The 14702-nt window shown below is 41.9% G+C and overlaps 1 protein-coding gene across 2 annotated transcripts in view; it reads right to left on the reverse strand.

Moving 5' to 3' along the window:
• The window catches only part of negr1 (neuronal growth regulator 1), a 152498-nt gene that overhangs the window by 7540 nt on the left and 130256 nt on the right, over window positions 1-14702 (reverse strand). The gene's annotated exons all lie outside the window — the stretch shown is intronic.

The following is a 14702-nucleotide window of genomic DNA, read 5'->3' on the forward strand; positions in this document are numbered from 1 at the left end:
ATGCTGCACATGTACTGTAATGGCCGGCCAACTGACCCTGTAATTATTCCTATTGGTCCATAGATTTAACCTGACTCGAGGTCTAATGAGCCTGAATAATTGAAAACACCTGTGTGGGTTGCAGGTCCTTTAATCTAAAATTCATAATTTAACAGCAACACAAATGAAATGGAGCAGAAAGCACTATCCCTCTCTCTGTGGAAGCGTTAAAGTATTAGGCAGCACTGAATGAAAACACCCAACTAACTACCGATACTAATATATTCCAAAACACTTGTCTTCCATTTCATATTTTTCTAGTTGGGTGTCAAAACACTTCTCCTCTTTCACATTAGTGTAACTGAAAAAAAAGCCATCAGTGGAGAGAGGAGAATAAATGAGGCCAGCACAAGGTCTTTTTTTTCACATTCCTATCAAAGGCTTTGTGTTGTGCTGCTTGTGTTTCTGTGACCAGCAGACAGCCACAGTAATATGACAAGGCCTCTCCGGAGAGCTGCGTCAGGAGGACCGGGAAGGAGGGCAGCCTTTCATTTGGAGGGGCTGCTTTGCCTCCTCAACAACAGACACACCCTTTTAGTCTGTAGCTCAATAAAGCACAGCTCACAGGTTACAAATCATGCTGTCCCTCCACACACACACACACACACACACACACACACACACACACACACACACACACACACACACACACACACACACACACACACACACACACACACACACACACACACACACACACACACACACACACACACACACACACACACACACACACACACACACACACACACACACACACACACACACACACACACACACACACACACACACACACACACACACACACACGCACACACGCACACGCACACACTGAGGCTTTGCAAACAGGCTCTGCTCTGCCAGGGGAAATCATGTGGTGCACAGCCCATATCAGCAGGGTGCCTCTATTTACACAGCCATGTAATTAGTTCACAATGTAACTCCTCTGAAGTGGACCTCACGTTGCACAAACAAACCGAGCACAGCCAATAACAAAAATATCCAATGTACTCCTACTGTACACTCACAGAAGCTGTCATGGACATACAGTATAACGTCCATATCTTAGTGCATTTCTCAGGTAAGTAGCGGATAAGGGTTGTTCTGCCACTGTGCTTCTTTTATTGTGGCTAAAGTATTAATTCAATAAGAACCAGAGCTGGATGTCATTAGAGTGGCATACGGCTGTTGGTGTGTCAAAATAAATACAATGATGCAGTGATTGATCCTTTTTTTACCAACATAAAAGCTTGTTGGAGTCAATTTCCACAGGGACACACACACACACACACACACACACACACACATCCCATTATCACCTGACACAGCACTGCTTTTACCTGATATTTTCAAGCATTACTCGCTGGCACTGAAGTTGTTTACCAATTAGAGCGAAACCTACAGCTCAGCTGACGGACAGACAGAGGGAGGAAAAGGGAAGAGTCGAGAATAGAGCGGCACAAATGTTTGCAAATGTTGATGATGTGTGTGTTGGATGCACGGCCTCTCCTTGTCTCTGCCTTTCTATCTTTGTCTCCCCTTTCTACCCCTCTCTTTCCCTCCCTTTGTTTCCCTCCTCTCTCTCTCTTCTCCTATCCAAAGTACAGGATAATGACACAGTTTTCCTTGGCTGTGAGAGCGAGCCGAGAAACGGTAACCATAGCAACTGCTCCTGTCCTGCTCAGCCGGCCCACTGTTGCCCGAGCCTGAGTGCGCTGCATTGTACTAGCTAGCAGAATCATTTGGGTCGCGCGCGCGTGTGTGCGCGTGTGTGTGTGTGTGTGTGTGTGTGTGTGTGTGTGTGTGTGTGTGTTGTGGGTGGGGAATAGGCAGATGCCACTATTCCCTTCCTACAGTTTCTCATATGATCAGTGTCAGAGTAGTTTCTGGCTCAGTAAATGCTGCAGTAATCACATTAATAACTTGTACACAACTTCTCTTCATGCAGCAGTTCAGGGGGCTCGGCAGGTAATTACTGGTGCAATGCTACGACTAATTTTGACTGGTCTAGAGAGCGCAACATAAACCCCTCCGTACATCAGGAGGGGAAGTGAGGTTGGGCGATAGTCTGTGTTACTGGCTTCCTGCCTCCTTACAGCGTTTGATTTTAAGGGTGTTTAATATCTCCCATTGTCACTGAGAAAAAAGCAGAGACCTCCATTGTTTTCACTGTGTGGGTTGTAACTTTACATTTTAATTAACTCCCCAACCAGGAACTGCCTGCAACAACATTACTCTGCTTATTAACATGAAGGGAATAGAGAGGCGACAGAGACAGACAGGAAGCGAGCGCATTAGGAAGACAGATACGGGGGAGAACACAGAGGAATCAAAGGAAGAGAGAGCAGGGAAAAGAGACAGTGATTGAAAGGGGTGCGAGAGCAAGACTGCAGCAGCAGCGGACAGGAGAGAGAGGAAGAGGAGGGGGGGGGGGGTCTCTCTGAATGAGCTCTTCCTCTTTTGGGTTTGAATTTAATTGCCATGTACATCAGCAGCGAGCTACAATGAAGTAGCCGGATACCAGACAATATATCATAAAGAAACCAACAGTGTCGAGATGCGCAAATGCTGGGAAGACAAGCGGCACTGCAAAGGGAGAGGAGTGGGGGAGATAAGTGGAGATGAAAGCGATGAACTTCGATTACTGTTTTGCAACCAAACTGAAATGAAAAACGTAAGTCTCTCTAGCTCAAGCCAGATTCATATAAAAATAACAATCCCTAGTTTTCTCCTCTCGTTCTGGACTGAAGCCATCAGCTTTAAATAGTGTGCCGGGAGCATGAGCCACTCTCTCCCTCGCTCCTCTTCCCTCCCCCTTCTCACTAAAATCTCCATCGACAGCAGTTTTGTCACCCACATATCATATGCACAACAACTGCTAAGGCCCTGAACCTCAGTCACTGTTGACACAGATAATGAATCATACTGAAATATGCAACAGTGACACTGAATGCGGGGTTTGTTTTGAGTATCATCTCGAGTGTGATGCACTGCACTGTAGCTCTCTGGAACACCATCATTCATTACGTGATAGCATGAGCTGCTTTCCCTTTCTTCTGGTCGGCCCTTTAACCGTCACACATACTGGGTTGGAGCTCCATTCAGAAAGCCTCAGTCTTGTTTTTATCTTGGGTACAGTTTCATACATATTCCCCAAGACAGCACATGTGAAAAAGCAAGGAGAATAAGACAGAATCTGCCCCTGTTTTTATGTTGGATTAAGTCTCTTGATTCGTCCTTTTGTAGTTTAGCGGATAATTCCTCCCTTGAGTTGGTATCCTCGGAGCAGGCTGTCATGAGTGGAGCTCAAACGGCAGCGAGCCAGGCAGCATCCCAATTCCCCCGAGGACACGGCTTCAGAGATGGGCTCTTCTGAGCAGGGGGGTGGGGGAGGGGTTCAGTGTCCTTGACCATCCATCGGTGGCCTTCGGTCCTCCCTCCCGCCGCTCCCCTGCGAGAGCCCGCATGAGACACTCCTGAGCCAGAACTGATCCTGTACACACCATGCTGTAACTCGGGATAAATCCCTCTACATGCAGGTTCACAGCCGCCACCAAGGGTGTCTTTGACAGTACAGTACAAACTAAAAGCAGGGGGGGGGGGGGGGTTTCCAGGGGAACTGCGCTGCTGTTTGGTAAAGACTTTAAATGGGATATCATGCAACGCTCATGACATTTGATGAGGGGGATGCCTCACCTTCAAAGAACACGCTGTGCTCCGTCTTGTTTTAAATGCTTAAACACTGAGAATGTGAAGCACATTTAAAGAAGGCGATCAAGACATTCCCCTCGCTTTACCTCACTTCAATCCACTGAAAGTGAAATGCTCTCCTCTGACGCTCGGCTTGTACGCTCTTGCCTGTAGCAGCCTGCCATATTGAGTCGCTGCTCAATTGAGTTGCCGACCCATCAGCTCATTCATCCCGTTCTCTCTCTATTCCTCTTTACACGCTAAATGTTCATCATGGCCAGATATGATGTTCAGAACTCATCACCTTCGCCTCCCGCTGCGATCATCACACACTGCAGCTCCATGGAGCCTTCATTCACACGGACCTTCAAGCTCATTAGCTCCACCAATCGTTTGCATTAGTGCTAGTAATGAAAAGCCTCCATTAATAAGATGGCCTTCAGAGATCATTTACCCTCCTCCGCCTCCCAGTGCTGCCATAACCTCAGCTCACCCCTCCCTCCTTCCCGCCTTCTCTCCTCCTCCTCCAGGTACCTGCCGGTTATCAACACCCAGCAGAATGCTTTTTGGGGCTGGACCCTTTAATAGCTCCTCTCAGCATCAGTATCTAACGGGAGAGTGAATGAGTGAGAGAGACGGGTCACCTGATAGCTTACTGAGTGCGCTCGGGGCTCTCGATTGCAGGCAGGCTCCGGCCTTCGGCTTGACTTAATCAACGTCTCTGCGGGGTATCTGGACACATAAGAGAGCCACCTCAGCACAGTGTGAGCCGTCCGCAGCGCTCTCCACACAGATACTGTTCTTTTTCATTATTGATCCACTCCTCAGTTAAACACTGTCTCTCTCCTCCTCTAGCTTAAACAGAAAGTATATATATTGAATAGTGAAGTTATGAGTCTGGCATCTAAAATTCAGAGTGACCTACACGTATGTTTATTGCACCTATCAATTCAAGGACATGCTTGATGCAGGAAACCACTGAGCTTGCAAATGATGTACTTTATATGCACGCCTGATGGATAAATCTCCATTTTTCAAATGTTTCATGAATTTTCCCTTGTAGTTTATTTTTTCTCTTTTCTAAATTTAGAGGGTAAATCCACATCAGCACGTTCTGGGAATAAACAAACAGAAAAAAGCAGTACATTGGATTGATACTTTGAGCGAACCTTTTTAATCACAGCATTTAAAAAAAAAAGCATAATTACTGCATGACTTTGGATGCTCCCGCTAAATCTGTTTAATGTTAGAGGCTTAATAAAATGCACAGGGACACAAACAAATGGAGTCAGCATGAAGCTCTACTTTTCTTTTTTCTCCCTCTCTCTTCCGTTCACTGTCTCTATAATAATCTCCCGCTTATATTTGTGTCTCTAATAACTCCCAAAGCCCCCTGTCTCTCTCTCATTTTAATGCTTATCAGGGTCTTATTTCTGTTCAAGTCCTGCTGCAGGCCCAAAGATGTTGCTGAGTCAGCAGTTGCTTAGCTACTGCGCCCCCGTGATGACAGCTACAGTCTGGCCGTGGCTATGAGAAATGTCTTACGATAAACCGACGCTACTTGCATTTCCATGAGCGGCTCCATCAATACAGGCCGATAACATCTCAAGGAGGCTTCCCCCTCCTCCTGCCCTCTCTACCCCCCCCCCCCCGCCCTCTTCACCTGTAGCATCTTAAAATAGCAATTCCACACTGTTACGTATGTAGGATTATGATAAGACAGCTCTCTTTTATCAATTTCCATTATGGTGCTGATAACACAGCAGGGCTGAATGTTGAGGGGTTAAGTGCATTTCCTTCTTGATGGATATAAGATAATGTTATCACTGCAGACTGGCTGGTTATCACAGTTCACCTGGGGCTAGTCCAACCTGACTGGAATTGACTCACGCTGAGCATCTCTGCACAAGCACACAAGCGGCAGACAGCATTTGCTCAGATGGTCATATTGTATCCGAGCGATCCATATTTTTGTTCATATTTACCTACCCTGAGCTGTTAATTGATTTCTCTCAGATCAATTCAGTGGTTTACAGAGTTTGTTGGACCAAAAAAGGACCAAATCAATTGCCAAGTGATTAGCATTTGCAGTGGATTATTTCTAACTGAGGCGATGCATAACACTAGAGGCTGCGTGGAGGGAAGGCTCAATCCAAGGAGGCACACGCCATATGTTTACGTTAATTATTGCTAGCTCAAAGTCTGCTTTAGATAGTGTACGCCCATAGGCTGTGTGATACATGAAATATTCCTTTATTACGCTAAGACAGAACCTGAGGCAGCGAATGCACTCCAGTCTCGACTCCCCGCCTTGTTGCTGCCTGCCTGCGGGAGGTTCAGATAAAAGCTATGAGTCCTGAGGTGAGCACCACTGTTTCACAGAAGGGCATTTTATACAGCAGTCTGCCTCATACACAAAAGCGCACACTTGTGTATGCTGTAGCTTCATGGACAATAAGAAAACTAAACTATAAATGATGGTCCAATGCTTCTTAAATGACCCTCTTGATGCATGTAGCTGTGGGAGATTGCCGTCAGGAATGAGAATTAATTATTTTTGCACTGAAACTAGAAAAACTAATTGTTATGCTGCTGATTAATTCTTAAATAGCCTCTGTCTGCTGTCCTGGAGATGTGCTGCACTGAAAAGTCTAAAAGCTAAGTTACTAATATCAGATGCAGTTCATCTGTAGGACGTGTTTAACGCAGGAGTGAAGAGTGAATATGACGTCTGTCACATTGATTCTCTTTGGCTGACATTTCTGTGGAATCCCTGCTGACAGTAGGGAATAAAACAAGAAGGATTTAGCTTACTGAATTTATATCATGGATGGGTTAGCCTTCATTATACCGTTCCACACACACATACAAACATAGACTATGAAGACATTTAGGGTCGGTACTTAGATAGTGGTGGAAGATGTACTTATTTTGGAAAGAATTTGCTCAGGAGTATAAAGCAATTGTTCTCATGCAGAGAGATTATCAGAGTCATATTACTATAATGGGACATTTTGGATTAGTATTACAAAGGCATTAACATATGATAAACATTGTATTGATGAATAGTTGAGATGGATCTATTTTCTTCTAAAGTTACTATGTAGGAACTATAGCTTTGGTGTAAATGTTATTCAGAAGTACCTCAGTACCTAATTTTGTAAAGTTATGTAACTAACTTCCGATCTTGGTCAATTCCCTTTTACATTAGGTGTGTCTAAGCTCAGCTGAACTGCTTCAGAAAATCAAAACAGATTAAGGATATACAAGTCACCACCACAGAAAGCTGCCAAATCAAAACAATGGGTGCATTTGAAAGTTAAGTGTGACGGACGTCCAGGTTGAGTGGTACTGAATGGTGTGCACTCTGTACAATGACAATAAACAGCTTCATTTTGGGGTTGTATGAATAAAAAGCACACAACACAACACCTCACAGTGAAATGTGTCGGATCCTAAAAAAAGCTCTTAACTCTTATCAGCTCCTCCATATACAACAGCCGCTCCCCCAACTCTGAAATCCACTTTAGCCTTTCCTCTGCAGGCTTATCCTCGCCGCCACAGTGACACTATCGATATGCAACTTTCATGGTTGCATAAATACCAGAACTGATGATGGTGACACATGCTCTTTCCCTTTGATGTGGGACTGTGCTTGGCGACTGCAGCTCAGAAGTCTGTGAGTACCACTTCTGCCTCTGTGTTCCTGTATTTCACACGAGGTCAAACATTATCGACTGGAATCACTGAGGGGAATAAGTCTGCGTTTACCGACAAATTGGACCGGTGGACTGACCCCTAGTTCAACTCAGCCGGGTACCAGGAGCAGCAAATATCAATACGTCTGGTAAAACACACACACACACACACACATCTCCCACAAACAGATCCGATGAAATCACATTTACATATAGTATTCATCATTAAGGTGACTCATTGCTCTGGTGACAGTGAAGGTGAGTAAGGGAAATGTCAGTTCAATTACATTGCATTCATACGCATAAATGCAATTTTCACAGAATGTAAAGTGTCACTGAGTAGCCATATAAAGGAGGTTAATGCTATCTGTCTAGGAAAAAAATATCAAAGTTCCACTGGCATTTCAAAAGATGCTATTTTATTGGAAAATATGGCCCAGAACCCGATCATTGGGCAACTCTATTTTTGTTAACTTGTATTGTACCTGTATAATGTTTGAGAAAAAGAGTCAGCGATGATTAATTGCATCTACACATACTTATTTAAATAATTTGTATTGTTAAAATACTAGTAAGGATGCTATAAACTAGAACCTTGGACATAACACTACCACACTCAGTAGCTTTCCTAATATTTGTTACAGGCTTGCTAAACGTACAGGAATTTGACCACAGATTGTGTAAGGTAACAAATAATCATTTACTTCCACAGGCTCTCCGTGCATGATTCATGACAACATGTCTCGCTTCAGTCCAACAGTGTTCAGCTACATGTACATGGTAATTGAATGATATTTCACCTTGAGTAAAGCATTAATCAATCTGAAGACTCACATACAGCATCCCCAGAAGTCCTCAGGTGTCAATTCCCCATGGTTGGGACACACCTGGAGATATTTTATATTATGGATACTGTCAACTGATCCCATCAAAAGACCAAATCATAAAAGGTGTCGTCTCTCAATTCTTTACGACCTTTCCATCCTATAGATAGTATGTATCCTTAGCCTATGAGTCATTATGATTATGTAAATCTATAAAAGTGTCTCACAAAAATATAATTCAATTGTAAAAAAAGTTGTAAAAATGTCCTTAATGTAGTTGTTAGCAATGTCTCTCAAATGGGAGTACATACAGTATGATGTTGTAGTGAATATTTAAGCACTAGTATGTGTATGTGGGATAGACTCAAAATAAGCTGCAGTGCCCACATGCATCGCAATGAAGAAATATGTTACACAGTTAAGGTGTCTTTATCAGGGAAATGCACTTTTGTATATATAACATACATAGGATATACAACGATAAATAAAGTACATATTTTTATGTTTTTTGAGGTCGATTTATCTATCCCCTTTGTCCGGCTAATTTGGAACAAAGAAGGGGGCTGCTAGTCATCACACACCCAAATAAATCCTTTAAATGTCAATAAACGAAGACAAATTGAAATTCAGTGGCAGACAAATAAAAGCAACACAAATGAACAACCATGGAAGAAAGAATATCTGTGATCCTGATCTGTGCTGTGATTGCTTGTTGTTCTGGTGAAAGGCACATGGGCCCATTTCCAGTCTTTTTTAGCTGTTTCATGTTGGTGCGCAGATCTGTGGCTGGATGCCTACTGGGAGCCACCCACCATCACTAAGATCTCCCCATGCTAGATGGCATTAGGAATAACAAATGCAGAACAAAAAGGTCTAATCCGCTCGTCTCCTTTTAAATGTGCTCAGACAAAAGCGGCTGGGATTCTTCAGGGCTAATTAACAGTGTCAATGGTGACAGGACTATGGCTTGTGAGTAGCACAGCCCATTGATTGTTTCAAACACATTACAGTAATTCAGCAGGAAGGGGGAACTCGGATTAAAAAAAAGGACCGTTTATCACTTCAGAGGACCATTGAGCCTTGGTGTATTGAGTCCCGAGATTATTTTGCCAAAGGCATCTTTCAACGTGTTCATTGACCTTACTTCATCATTAATGGATGTAAAGAGGGAGGATCCTTGTCAAAAGCCTTGAATAACTCATCAGCTGCGAGGCCAGGGGAATACTAGAGGGTTAATGGTTTCTGTTTGGGGGCCTTCAAGGCTTTACCCTTAAGCACTTGCATTTCAATTTCTGTGTTGCATGAGAAAAACTGAGCAGGGGAGCGGGGAACTGAGATAGCAGCGAGCTGTGCAGGATGCATAACAGTGTTTGTGCGTGTGCATGTGTGTGTGCACGCAGACGTGTATCATTAACTGTCAGCAACATCCCTCCAGCCATCCACCACTAATGCACACATCCATACACGCAAACCACCACCACCAAATGGGAACACACTCAGCTTGTAAGTGCTAATAGTGTGTGTGTGAGAGAGCACATTCTGCAATTTTTATTGGCCTCCAGGGGAGTTATCACACATGGTGAAACCCCTCCAACTTCCACCGAGACCCTTTAGTATAAGCGGAGAACCGGCCACTCTCTCGCACGTTCAACAGCTGGGAAATCGAGCCAATAGAACTAACCTTATTTAACGACCAGGCATCCAAGCCATTTCCCCAAAGAGAATGTCATTTCTGAATGTCATGACCTTTTCCAACCGCGTCTAAAAAATCTCCAAGGTCTTCAAGGTGTGGTCTGTCAATAAAAAGATTTTGAAGACTTGTGAGGGGTGGTAAACAGAGAGAAAGGCGATGCATATGTTTAGAGCTTAATGGGTGGTTTATTATAGATGCTGTCATCTGTTGTTTGGCTGATTGAGAGGTTTTTCCTGAGGCTCGTGACAGTGATTGAAGCGGTGTGTGCAAGATGAACTTTAGCGCAAGATCAAACAGCTTTAACAGCGTAAATATGTGATAAATAAAAACAGAGAAAATGCTGCAGGAAATGTGTGTATGTCAGTGTGATTTAGTGTATGTGTTTGTGCACCTTAGTTTGTGATAGGCAGTGTGGACTGATTTAAGGTTGGGAGAAATTGTCGTGAAGTGCAGCTCTCTCTGTCCAGGCGTCTCAGAGATAATTGTCTGCAAGAGTAAAACAACACTGTGCAGCAGAACTTCTGCTCTGAGAAGAGAGTTCACTCTGAGAGGGCGAGGGAGCGACTCTGAAGACATCCAACTTGAAAAGAGAAGGGAGAAAATAATTAAAGGAAGTATGAGAGAAAGGTGTCTGGAGTGTGACTTGAAGCACTGCATTTGTTGCTGTGCCATAAAGACACGGCGTATGGAACTACATTATCAATAACACAATGTTTTTGAAGGTTTCTAAATAGGTTTGAATCCTACTTAAAGGACAGAAAAAATATATTTCTATAGGTAAATACACATCTGAGTTTACAAATATGACATGGGTCCATCTTGGGGCCTATTCTCTTTAACATCTACATGCTACCACTGGCTCAGATAATGAAAAACAACCAAATAAGTTACCATAGCTATGCGGATGACACACACATTTACATAACCATTTCACCAGGAGACTATGCTCCAATTCAAACACTGAGTAAGTGCATTGAACAAATCAATGACTGGATGTGTCAGAACTTTCTCCAATTAAACAAAGATAAAACTGAGGTAATGATTTTTGGAGCCAAGGCAGAATGTATAAAAGTTAGCGCTGAGCTTCAGTCTGCAATGTTCAAAATAACAGATAAAGCCAGACATCTAGGTGTAGTCATGGACTCTGACCTGAGTTTCAACAGTCACATTAAAACAGTTACTAAATCAGCCTACTATCACCTAAAGAACATATCTAGGATTAAAAGACTAATGTCACAGCAGGATTTGGAAAAACGTGTCCATGCTTTTATCTTCAGTAGACTGGACTACTGTAATGGTGCCTTTGCAGGTCTCACTAAAAAATCTATTAGAAAGCTGCAGCTGATTCAGAACGCCGCTGCTGGAGTCCTCACTAACACTAAGAAAGTGGATCACATCGCTCCAGTTCTGAAGTCTTTACACTGGCTTCCTGTCTGTCAATGAATTGATTTCAAAATACTGCTGCTGGTTTATAAAGCATTGAATGGTTTAGGCCAAAAATATATTTCTGACCTACAGCTAAATTATTAACCATCCAGAACTCTCAGGTCTTCTGGGACTGGTCAGCTTTCTGTCCCCAGAGTCAGAACTAAACATGGTAAAGCAGCGTTCAGTTATTATGCTCCAAACATCTGTTACAAACTCCCAGAAACCTGCTGGTCCGCTGCAACTCTGACTAATTTTAAATCCAGGCTGAAGACTTTTCTTTTTGCTGCTGCTTTTAATTGAACTATTCATAACTTAAACTGCACTGTAACTTTTAGCCATGTATTTTTTCTTTTAATGTTTATTTTAAAGGTGGGGTAGGTAAGTTTGAGAAACCGGCTCAAGATACACTTTTTGTTATATTCCATGGAATGCTCTTAACATCCCAATAGCAATGAATATCTGAAGTGCTTTGACAAAAAATCCATTAAAAAAAACTTCATCTGTGGAAGCCTTAGTACTGTAAAAAGCACGACCAATCATTTTAGCCGGCCCGGGTAAAATAACTGGATGGCCTACCTGCCTGTGAGCCTTCCATCTGTGCACAAACTTATCTCGTGCCCTCATTGGTCATGTGAGAGTTCGTGTGTGTTGGAGGAGGGGCTCTGTAAGGAAGTGGCAGATTCTTTCCGGCAGTGTATTTTCAAATTCTAGCGCACTCGAGCTGGTTTCTCCAAAATTACCTACCCCACCTTTAATATCTTGGCTTTTTAATGACTGTTTTTAAACGCCATTTTGCCACTGGTTTTAATTGATATATTCAGGCTTATTATTTTTAGGTTTAAAGTCTCCTACATGTATTGGGGTTAATGTCCCCCCGTAGGTAGTTAAAGTCATTATTGGGGTTAAAGTCCCCTCGTAGGTAGTTAAAGTCATTATTGGGGTTAAAGTCCCCTACGTGTGCCGTTTTGGTTTCAAGACCCTGGTTTGCGGAGGACACCAAAAAAGTCCTAGAAAAGACAACTTGAACTTAACTAATGTGCATTTATAAAAAAGAGGAATAGTTTTGGCGAAAACTAAAAAGGTACCATGGGGTACAGGAATCCGTTTTGGTTTCAAGACCCTGGTTCACGGAGGACATTCCTAGAAAGACAAGGTAAACTTAACTATGTGCATTTAAAAGTAAAAAGATACCATGGGGTCAGATTATAATTTTCCAAAGGGGGGTTCGTTTAGCATGAAACACTTGAAGTAACTAAAGGACAAGTTAAACAAGAAAGAGGAAAGAAAGGGAGGTGATAGAAAACTATTTCTGCTAAAAAGTTAGCAATGATTGTGAGTCAGACCTAAAGATTTCAGATGTGTGTATCTCATATTGCACTCTAACTTTTATTAATGTATCTTTGCTTTTAAATGAGTGTTTTTAAATATACCATTGCTTTTAGATGAGCGTTTTTAAATGTCATTTCACAATATGTTTCTTAATGCTCTTAATGTCTTTCATTTTTGAAAAGCACTTTGAATTGCCTTGTGTTGAAATGTGCTATATAAATAAACTTGCTTTGCCTTGCCTTAAGTGCAGGAAGTCAACAGAATTAAATTAAAAATCTCTCGGTGGACAAAGATATGGGAGTGCATTAAACACTTCATAAGGAGCACTAGTGAGCCCTCCTATCACTTTTCCTGCAGTATGATCTTGAATACAAAGTGGATACCAAATGTTAAAGTTATGCTGTTTGTGTCTAAATTGTTGGGATGAAGAGAGGATTTAATTCTGTCTCAGTCAAAGCCGCATTAAATGCAAATCAATAGCTAACACATCAGTCATTACATCTGTGATGACTGGTAGTGCTGAAAGTAAGAGTTCAACTTCAATATATGGAGCAAATCTTATATACAATGTCATCCTGCTGACTCAACTCTTTTTCACTGTGCATTTAACAATGGTCCAAAACAACAACATACACAAACACTGGTTTTACCACTATATCACTTTCCAGTTACAGCTCATACTGCACATATTTAATGATCTGGATCAAATATCAGATTTTTGCTATTTTTCTTTACGCAAATGTACTGTTTTGAATACTGTGAAAATGAACAGTGCAACAGAAAAACAAATAAACAGATAGATTATCTGGAGCTTCACTAATCTGGTGGCAGAGAGAAAAGAACACGATTGCGCAATAGACTAGATTATCAATAAAACAGCAGCTTAAAGAGTCTTCATTGTATTATGTATGTACTGTATGTTTAATATAAACGAGTGAGACAAATCCTAGAATATTACAATATTGCGCATATTAGGAAGGAATGGGTTTAGCAGAGATTGCTTTAGGAGTCATTAGGTATACTATCTTTACTGGTCAGTCAGGGTTTGTTTAGAATGGGCAAACTAATTACTGTGTAATTCCCAACACTTATCATGGAGTGACATATATGGAAGAAGACATGTCAAGGGTTGCTGTGGTTTAAGTATTATCACGATTGTTGGCAATGGCCACAAAGACTATGGCCCCCTGGCACAATCACATGAAAGACAAGTAATCTGTTGGCAGCAGGCAGCTGTTATATATGAATATAGAAATGAAACCACACAACAAGCTGCCTGCCACCCGTATTCACTTGCTTGCAGGAAATGGTTAAACCGTTAGATGTCGGACAGAAGCTGAGTATTAAATGTGTTCATAAGAATATCAAAGCATTGAGAGGCGGTGTTAATTCCTTCAACAGAAACGAAAACACATTTTTTTAAAGATTTCTTCTGCAAGAAACGTAACTAGAATATGAAAAAATAGCATGTAATCAAATAATTTTGCTTAAATGTAATGCAAACACATTCCCTAATTAACCCTTCCCATTCTTAGCATTTTAAAAATTGCAGATTTATAAACCAAATTCATATACAATCGTCTTGATGTATTAGCACTGAAAATGAAAGATAACAGTATTTAAATAGCTGGGACAAACCACAAAACCATGCTGGCCTGTGCGCTGACTTATCTAAGCTAGAGAGCTAATGTCATCACTTAGTAAGTAAGTAATCGTTATAAGGTTTTTCAATGTGGGTGTAATCCTCAATGGGCTATTTTTATTTTTTACAAGCTATCTGTAGGAATGATTGCATTTATTTTAGCGTCCAACTTCAATATCAAGGCATTGTTCCTAATCAATGCATCCGCTGCAACTCTAAAACTAAATCAAGATTTGCGAGCGAGTTCAGTGAAATACATGCAGTGGAGAATTCAGGTAGCAGCACTGCTGTAAGGGAACAGGATGACAGCGAGGTGTTTGATTTTTACAGAAATGAGGTGACGATGGAAGGTCAAATAA

Source organism: Notothenia rossii (assembly GCF_949606895.1).
Source record: "Notothenia rossii genome assembly, chromosome: 1".
Lineage (NCBI taxonomy): Eukaryota > Metazoa > Chordata > Actinopteri > Perciformes > Nototheniidae > Notothenia > Notothenia rossii.